Source organism: Lactuca virosa, chromosome 9 (assembly GCF_052849685.1).
Source record: "Lactuca virosa cultivar CGN04683 chromosome 9, Lactuca_virosa_CGN04683_v6, whole genome shotgun sequence".
NCBI lineage: Eukaryota > Viridiplantae > Streptophyta > Magnoliopsida > Asterales > Asteraceae > Lactuca > Lactuca virosa.
This window is the reverse complement of record NC_136434.1, coordinates 266108108-266119180: the sequence shown is the minus strand read 5'-3', so window position 1 is coordinate 266119180 and position 11073 is coordinate 266108108.

Below are 11073 nucleotides of genomic sequence, written 5' to 3'. Positions count from 1 at the left end.
CACATGATTTCCGCATGGAGTTTTCTGGGATTGTGCTCTGATATGTTATTATTTTATGACTTGGGTTTTTAGACATGTTACATTGTTTTATGAGATGATGTGTTTTCACAGTATTTTCTTATGAATGTGTTATGAGTCAGTTTATTAAAAAGAAATTTTTGGACTTGAAAGTTGGGTCATTACATAAATGGTGGAAAAATGGTTAAACATATTTAAAAATCTTCAAAAATTACAAGAGGGTTCTAAATTATAGTTAGAACTGAAATGTAAAGTTTGGAAATTTTTAGAACTAATTTGATTTAGTTTTGGATTGTTAGTTTGTAAAGCCCTTCCAAAAGTGCTAAAATACATTTCAAACAATAACACATAATGGGATTTTTCACTTGCAAATGTTAATAAGTCAATTGGTATATGGAAATTTGAATTTTCAGAAAAGTATTTGCAACTTATACAAAACCTAATTTTGACAAAATATTGGTATAATTCTATTGTAGAAATTAAGTATACTAGTGTTAGATTTTCGACTAGAGACTTACTAGTGTGTAACCTTTTCGTCGGGAATAGGTAGTAGAACTTGAGGGAAGTTACCTCTAGTCATCACAAATACCTTCACGTATCATTGTGAGTATTCACGACTCACCCTATTTTTGGTTTTTTAATGTTTTGGGGTGGAAAAGCATTTCTAAAAGCTATTTATTGATCGTTGTATTTAATTTGAATTGTATCAAACTTGGTTGCTATATTTTGTTGTGTATGTATATGCTATTGTTAATTCATTAGGCCTTATCGCGTTTAAGTCCCTGGAATCAGTTCGCACAACTCATTAACTTATTTGAGCCCATGGTCATTATGGATAGTGCTATTAGGAGGTAGACAACTCCTCACTCGCACGATTCGCTTGAGTGCATTTTACCATTATTTCTCCCTATGTTAGCGATAGACATAACATTCAAGAGGGCATTCGGTCTTATGCTTGGGTTGTGAACTCATGATTTGATCACTACGCACATACAAACTTTGTTTCTGATTATAGCAACGAACTTTTATTACTGGAAACTTATTTACTTGTCTTAGAAATGAACTTTTTTGCTCTTTGTAGCAATGAACTTGTTTCCTCTTTGTAGCAGTGAACCTGTTTACTCATTTGAGCAACGAACTTTGTTTCTCATATTAGCAAAAAACTTCTATTTATGGAAGCTTTATTACTCGTTGTAGCAACGAACTTCTATTCATGAAAACTTATTTACTTATTTTAGCAATTAACATTTGTTTATGGAAACTGTTATCAATATTATGATTTTCATGACTTCAAACTATATTATGTTAAAAACCTGTGATTACTCACCAACTATTTTTATAGTTGACACTCGTTTTACATGCTTTTTCAGGAATCATCGAGTAAGTGGCACATAGAGACACATCACTTGTAGGAGCATTCACATGTGTTGTCTTTTAAATACATTGTAATTTCTTTTAAAAAGTTGTTCAAACTCATTGTAAATTTGTAATGATTTTGAATACTATGGTTGGTGTTCTCTGTTAACTTTTTCTATGAAACCCTTTGTACTGCCACGCCCCATATTTCCGCTTTAGTGGGGTGTGACACTAAACTATCCTATAAATTGACTTGGTACTCTGCCTAAGTGCAATTAGTTCGTGAATTAAGTTATGTTTATAAATTTAAAATTTGTAGTATATAAATAGCATATCAAATGTCAAGGCAAACATCAAGAAATCTGGGAGCAAGTGTTGATGATCCGTGAGGGTCAAATCCCGAAGAAGAAAACCGGTAATAATATCGATAAAGGGAAAGGCAAAGCTACTAAGAAAGGCAAGGGCAAGGGAAATCATTAAGGGAATCCCCTTGCTACCAACCCATCTCATACGCCCAAACTTGTTGCTGACTCTGATTTCTTTCACTGTAATGAAAAGGGACACTGGAAATGCAATTGTCCGAAGTACCTAGAGGAGGTTTAGAAAACAAGGCCAACCAGGTTGGAACCTCTAGTATATATGTGATTGAACTATATGCATTTTGTACTAATTCTTAAGTATTCGATACCGGAAGTGGTACTAACATCTGCAATGATTTGCAGCGACTAAAATGTTAGAGAACTTATAGATGGCGATTTGGAACTCCATGTGGGCAATGACACTCGAGTAGCTGTCAAAGCCATAGGAGAATATCATCTTTTGCTTCCAAATGGTATGAATCTTATTTTGAATTATTGTTGTTATGTACCTCGTATAACTAGGAATATTATCTCTACTTCTCATTTGTATGAAGAAGGTTTTCGTTATAAGTTTGACTTTTATTCTGGAAACATCTTTGTGTTTAAAGATAATGTGTTCTATTTTGAGACTTCCCCCAATAATGGAATATATGAAATCGATTTAAATGGTTCATACCAAAAGGAAAATTCAAAGTACAACTTAACAAATAATAAAAAAAGGTTAGACTTAAATAAAACTTATTTATGGCATTGTCGACTTGGGCACACAAACAAAACTCGCATTGCTATGCTTCAAAAGGATGGAATCTTAGAATCAACAGGCTCAAAGTCTTTTGATGTATGTGAATCATGTCTATGTGGCAACATGACCAAAGCTCATTTTACTGGTGTTGGTGAAAGAGCTTCATATCTATTAGGACTCATACATATTGATGTATGTGCACCTTTTAGGACAATGACTAGAAACAATGAGAGATACTTCATTACATTTACTGATGACTTTAGTAAATTTGGATATGTGTATCACATGAAACACAAACATGAAGCATTCAAGGTCTTCAAGGTATTACAAAATGAAGTACATAATCAGCTTGGTAAAATGATTAAAACCATACGATCAGATCGTGGTGGTGATTATCTAAGCTATGACTTTGATGAACATCTTAAGAATTGTGCCATAGTGTCACAACTCACTCCTCTAGGAACACCACAACATAATGGTGATCCGGAAAGGAGAAATTGTACTCTACTTGATATGGTATGATCAATGATGATTCATAATTCCCTTCCTCATTTGTTTTAGGCTTATGCCCTCGATACCACAACTCGAACTGTAAACATGATCCCGATTAAAAAGCTTAGTAATACTCCCTATGAGTTATGGCATGGAAAAGTTTCATCAATGTCTTACTTAAAGATTTGGGGTTATGAAGCATATGTTAAAAGAGAGACTTCTAACAAGCTTGATCTTAGATCTCAAAAGTGTATCTTTGTGGGATACCCAAAAGAAACCATAGGTTATTAGGAAAAAAGAGAACCATGTGTTCATAGCCCGGAAGGTAGTCTTTCTTGAAAATGACTTTATCTTGTATAAAGCAAGTGGGAGCCCCATTGATCTCGAAGAAATTCGAGAAATGCAACCTTTAGTTGAGACAGATAATCAACAAAGCATTGTTACAACCTTTCTTGAAAATGAATTTATCTTGTATAAAGCAATTAGGATCTCCATTGATCTCGTAGAAATTCGAGAAACGCAACCTTTAGTTGAGAATGATAATCAACAAAGCATTGTACCTGAGATTATCGTTCAGATGCCGGAAATCACACCAACTGTACGATGCTCCATTAGACTTCATCATGAACCTGATAGATTTGGATTTGTCATTCTTGAAGTGGAAGTCTTCTTAATGGACCAATGTGAGCCCGTCAATTTCAAGGCAGCTACTACAGATCCAGAATATGAAAATGGCTTGAAGCCATGAGAGTTGAAATTTAGTCCATGAATAACAATCAAGTATGGGACTTGGTCGACTTACCTCCTATTAGTAGGGCTGTTGGTAGCACATGGATGTCCAAGAAGAAGATTGAAATAGATGAGAATGTACAAACATTCAAGGCATGACTTCTCACGAAAGGGTATACTCAAATTCAAGGCATTGACTATGAAGATACTTTCTCGCCTGTTGTCAAGATCAAATCTATTAGGATTATCATGGCCATAGCTACATATTACGACTATGAGATATGGCAAATGGATGTCAAAACTGCTTTCCTTAATGGATATCTTGAGGAAGATGTCTATATGGAACAACCTAAAGGTTTTGTCAACCTAGATAACCTGAAGAATGTGAGAAAACTAAAGAAGTCCATTTATGGATTGAAACAAACATCTAGGGCCTGGTATCATTGTTTTGAAAAGAATAAAAAAAAGTTTGGTTTCTCATAAAGTCTCGATGAACGATGTGTATACATCAAAGAAAGTGGGAGCCAAATAATTTTCTAATTCTATATGTCGATGACATATTACTGATCGGGAAAAATATCCCAATTTTGAAAGAGACTAAGGCTTATCTTAGTAATTCATTTGAAATGAAAGATATAGGGGATGATGCATACATACTCGGTATTGGGATCTATAGAGATAGATCCCAAAGACTCATTGGTTTGAGTCGGAGTACATACAGTGACAAATTCTTAAAATGCTTTTCAATGGATAACTCAAAACAAGGAGTTGTACCTCCTACTGCCTGGCACCATTCTTTCTAAGGCAGACTGCCCCTAATACTTATGATGATATCAAAAGAATGAGTTTCATACAGTATACTTCAGTAGTGGGTTCAATTATGTATGCTATGACATGTACAAGGCCAAATGTAGCTTATGCTATTAGTCTAACTAGTAGGTCTCAAGCTAATCATGGCGAAAAGCATTGGATGGATGTAAAGAACATACTTAAGTACTTAAAAAGGGCTAAAGACATTGTTCTAGTTCTTGGAGGAGTTGAGGAAGAGCTTGTTGTAAGATGTTACACTAATGCTAGCTTCAACACTGATCGAGATAAATCACGATCATAGTCAGGATAAGTGTTCACACTTAATGGAGGAGCCATTGCCTGGAAAAGTTCAAAGCAAGAAGTGGTCACACTTTCTACAATAGAATCTGAGTATATAGCTGCGTCTGAGGCAGCTAAAGAAGTTTATTGGATGTAGAAATTCATCGTTAATCTGAATGTTGTTCCAAGCATCAAAATCTTCATTGAGATGCTTTGTCACAACACTGGTGCTATCGCTATCACTAGAGACCCGATGGTTACCAAAAAGACTAGACACATACAACGGAAAATAAATTTTATTCGTCAAGAATTGGAATCGGGAAATATACGCATTTAGAAGGTTCATACGGATGACAATCTAGTAGATCCATTCACAAATCCTCTTTCTCAAAACAAGTTTGAGAGCCATGAAAAAGGAATTAGTCTTCGATTAGCTAGTGATTGGATTTAAATACGTACTTTACTAATATATGGATATTCTAAACTATGTAGCAATGATATGTAATCTCTGTTGATATATGAGATATCTCTTTTGTATTAAACATTATCGTGTTCCATGTTAGGATGTTATTAAATCCTTGAATAATGTCATTATGCAAAATTGTCCATAGTCAGTCATTGTTGTGGGAGCAACTGTGAATTAAGACTAATATGAATCAAACTGGTTGATATCAAGTGGTGAGATAGCAAAGTGTTGCATTGAAATTCATATGTACTTGTTAGAGAACAACTATTGGATATGACCCGCGTCAAGAGTCACTTCATGGATTGTTATCATAATTAAATATTGAATCATAAATTAACAAAAATTATTAGGCCACAATCATTCCTACATCCACACAACACTTACAATCTACACAATAGCCTAAACCTATATATATATATATATATATATATATATATATATATATATATATATATATATATATATATATATATATATATATATATATATATATATAAGGCTGAGTTATTGTGTGAACCAAAAGATTTCTGAGAACTTACGAACTCATAATCAACTCATAATTTTTCAACACCAAAAACACCAATCTTCTCCAAATGGTGTGTCTAAGCCATATCCAGGCTAAAAAAAGATTTGACAATTTTTTTTATTTATTCTCAAAATTTGCATGTATGCACAATCAGCAGTTGTACGGACTGCTGATGAGCACAATCAACAGTCATATGGACTACGGATGTGCACAATCAGCAACCATATGGACTGTTGATGAGCTATCAACAATCCATATGACTATTTTGTGCTCATCAGCAGTCCATATGATTGTTGATTGTGCTCATCAGCAGTCCATATTACTACTGATTGTGCTCATCAGCAGTCTGTACAACTGTTGATTGTGCTCATTAGCAGTCATACAAAAAAACTAAAAAAAAAAATCTACAAATATTTTTTTTAGTCTAGATAAGGCTTACACACACCATTTGGAGAAAATTGGTGCTTTTGGTGTTGAAAAATGATGAGTTGATTATGAGTTCGCAAGTTCTCACAAATCTTTTGGTTCTCAAAAAAACCTGGCTCTCTCTCTCTCTCTCTCTCTCTATATATATATATATATATATATATATATATATATATATATATAGAAATATCAATAGAAAATGCATAACTATAGCAAAATGAAAGAATGACAACACCTCACTTTAGAATGACCTACATAAATAACTTCTACAATACATTAATGTTGAATAAAGAAATGGACACATGTCAGTTGATCATTGGTTCCAACATAATTTGCCCTAGTTATGCATTTTCTATTAGACCTAGCCATATATATATATATATATATATATATATATATATATATATATATATATATATATATATGGTTAGGTTATTATATTCTAACTATGTAATGCGTGGATGTATGGTTGATTGTGGACTAATTGTTTTAGTTATATTAAGAAAGTGATTAATAATTATTATTAAATGAAAGATAAAAGAGAAACACCATCTAATTTAATTCTAAGGGTATTTTAGTCAATTAAGATAAATTTAAAAAGGAAAATTCTATATTTGAAGGGATAATTAATTCTCATGATTTAAAAAAATCTGATTTTTTTGAATTAATTCAATTTCAATTCTAACATACATTATATCCATAACTGATTTTATTTTGTCAGAATGTTATTTTGTTAGAATTATATTATATGTAAATGTTCTATGAGAATGTTATTTTGTTAGAATGTTATTGAAGAATAAGAAAATTATTTAACCCCAGTTAAATAATAATAACATTTTTATACATTTACAGACATCTGAACTTAAATACAAATTCATATATATTCTTACAGAATAAGAGCCTTATACATTTTATTATAATTATACATTCTTCAAAATAGCATTCATAAATATATAATACTTGAACAAATACAGTTGATCTTCTTCAATGGTCCAAATATTTGACTTTTTTCAACTATTCTCATGAAAATATGATGTATTATCGTAAGAATGTAATTCTGGGTAGAATTTACTTGTTTTTGAACTCGATTCCAAGTCTTTTTCTTGTATGTGTTTGTATGTTCTTGAACTCGATTCCACATCAATGGCAGCCTCTTTAAAACATAAACCCATAAAAATACTATTTAAGCAGTGTACAACTACAAGAATTTTATTATCAACTTCAATTCTTTCAGAATTTTATAAATCTAACAAACAATACAAATAGTTCATCCTGAAAGAATAATTCTAGTAGAATTGATATATTTCCAAGATCAACATACTTTTTAGAGATTTATTTTATGTATATTCTAACAGAATGTGTAACTAACATATTTGTTAAAAACATAAAAAAAATTACAACCAATGATTCTAGCAATACAAAAGTATCAACATTTTGATTTCTTTGTTGATTCATAGCTTTATTAGAATGGAAGACGTGAACTTTGCTTTTAGCTATCATACTAGAATACAACACAAAGACTCACATATTATCAAACTTTTCTTTTAGCTATCTAAATAGAGATAGAGTAATAGAATCAAGACTAAATCAATGAAACAAAAGCTATGTTTTGCTGATGCGAAATTTATAAATATTATGATTAGAACTTCAATATATCATGTAAATCAAGAAAATATATCTAAATAATAAATTAATTTTTTTGGGCATATAGTCGAATAGGTAGAGGGTTGTAGGTTAACTGGCTATTTGGTTGCCCAAACTTTCAATTCTTGAGCAATGTCATCTAAACATATATTGTTTAATGATTCCACCATTGTATTTGATACCCACGCTTCTTTGAGGCATTAAATCAAACACTGTGGCTGCATCTTTAAATTTTGTTTCACTTATCAGATAAAAATATGGTACTAAAAGAAACTATCCTCGATCAAAATATAACATAAGAGCATGATAATTTGCGGAACGAAACCAAAAAAAATACTTTAAAAACAATGTCAACAGTGAAACTTGGAACTTTTCTATGTTTCCAATCATTATATCAACAATCTTGAAATAAGAAACAACATAGCCAATTAACTAGTATATGTGTGTTTATAAAGCCAAAGAGAATAATGAGACTGTAGCGTAGACCACAATGTAATTTATGGAGACTATTCTTCAAGGCACAAGATTTAATGTAGATGTAAAAGTCAATCTAAATACTGAACATAAAAGTAAAATATTCTAGAAAAAAACTTACAGATTATGAATATATATTGAAAAATGTGAGAATGAAATCTTATCTATTTCCACGAGAGAAACTTATCTCCAATATATTTTCCTGTTCCATGGAATCGGATGGAGTCATGAACCAGCACTGTCCATGTATTACTCTCCCAACTAGCTTCATCCTCTTTCCCTACCATTCCATTTCAAAATCCAAAGAATAATAAAAATCCACACTAGGGTAAAATAAGCACCAAAATAAAATCTAGCAAAACAAATACTAAATCAATCAATTGATAAATACATATACCATGGTTGTTAAAGAAGAAATTCATAAGTTCTAATCAAATACATAAAACCAAAGGACAATGCGAAATAACCTCATTTATAGGTCTGACTAGGAAATGATTAACCTGGTGCATTCACTCTGCATCGAGCGAAGGAAGTGGGATGATATCGTCTGCATCGATTGAATGAAGAGTGTGGGTTCTGATTTTCTTGAGATTTATGTGAGTTACAAGGTCACCATGGTCGTCTCGTATAAGGAATATAGTGGTGAGTGGGTTTATTATGGGTGTGGGTGTAGATCGTCGAAGAGGGGATGGCACAGGGTGGAGGAAAGTCAGAATCAACATGGTTCTATGCCTCAGCCCATCAACGTTTGGGGGAAAGGAGGAGCAAGGGAGGGCTTTTGTGGTAGATGGTGGTCGATTTTATGGTAACAGATCCTTGTTTCAAAGGATTTCTATGTATATCTAGAGTATTTATTTTTAGATTAATAAATTATGATAATATAAAGTTACCAAAATACCATTAAACAATTTTTTAATTTTTTAATTTTTTCTAATTTTGATTAGTCTACAATCAATCGTACGTCCACACAATAGATAGTTATAACACATGAACCTAGCTCTCTCTCTCTCTATATATATATATATATATATATATATATATATATATATATATATTTGTGTGTGTGTGTGCGTGTGTGTGTAAGGGTGTATTATTAAACTTTTAAAGAATACAAGTTTTAATTGTAATTAACTAATTTAACTTTTAAATTATTAAAGTTCAAATAATTGAATTATTAATAAAATAATATTAATTCCATATTTATCTTCCTTGAGTTCTGATTTAGGATTTATCCCATTACGTAACTAAAAGTTCAGATTTTAAACTACTTAAGATAACTATTAATTATCAAGTAATTATCATCAAAGACAATAATGGGAAGAAAATCCTTATCTGGCAGAACAGGGGGCGCGTCGCACTAGGCATAGGGCGTGCCATGCTCAACGAATAGAAGGCTTATTCGATTTTTTTAGTTTCAATTGTACACCTATAATAGAAAACCATAGGTAAGATTACATACCTTTTGTGTTACAATTGTATGTAGCATTCTTGAATCCTCCGATCTACTTCAGAAAGCTAGTACCAAAAGTATGGCTGCCTCTAATGGCTCACACTTAAAATCCTAAAATACCAGAAATCAAGAGGAGATAGTGGATATGAAGAGAAATTCGTTCTCCACCTTGTATAAGGTAAAATTCACGAAATTTAGGAGACAAGGGGTCATATTTATAGCTAGGGTATCACAAGGATAAACCCTGGTTTGTATAATAAAATAATCAGATTTTATCAATTCATGGCGGTTATCCTTATTAGCTCTATGAGGCTTCCAGAAACCCTAAAAGCCCTCCATAAAATTGTCCACTCCTATAGAACCATCTAGAATTGTTCTTTTGCTCAATTATGAAATATTACAAGTCATCCCTTACACCTTCCAAATAATCCTGAATTAATTTTGACTAATAACTAATTAGTTCCAATTATTTTTAATTAATTTATTAATCATATAATAAATTAACAAATCATTTTATCTCTCTCCTAAAGTCATTTTTAGCTATTTCTTGCTTTTGAAGGCAACCCAAAAGGACTTTACTTTTATTCCATAAAGTTATACCAATTTAGTTTTAAATTTGACCAATTTAGTTATGACGTTAGACATCTATTCCAACAGCAAGCTCTAATCGATACTTTAGATCGCCTATCTTCTCAAACACCATCCCAAAGCTAATATTGATTACCTTAGTAAGATTATCATAGGCATCTGCTATAGGTGCTTGACTTTTTAACTCATATAGAACAATATCCATTACCCTGAGGACTTCATTGAATTTAAAATTCGGAATATCGATGAAGTTTTTGGTAGCCTGCATAGTTCTGATGAGCACCTGTTGAAGAACTAAATTCATGCCATCTTTTGCTTGGATCTCCTTCTCCAATCTTTGAATTTATTTTTCATGTCGGATGTAGGTTTGGTTGATAATTTCGTTTGTAGATTGACCCCATCTGCATGAATCTTCGACATTTGATCTGGTAGACCTATCTGGTGATTGAGGGTCTAATTAAAACTGCCTTCATGTTCTTCCATTGTATGCTTGAATCCCAGTGACATAATTTCGTCAAGTTTCTTCTCGCAATATTGAATGGAAGGAGCGGAGGACTTGATCTCTATGAGTGCTTTGACCATTAGATCGATCTTTTTGTCAAGAGAATCAACTTTTACCTCAACCGATTCAACCTTGTCTTTCATATTGATGAACTCAGATGGATCAAAGGTAATCTCATTCGAGGAGCCAATGTCTGACTCGAATTTATTATC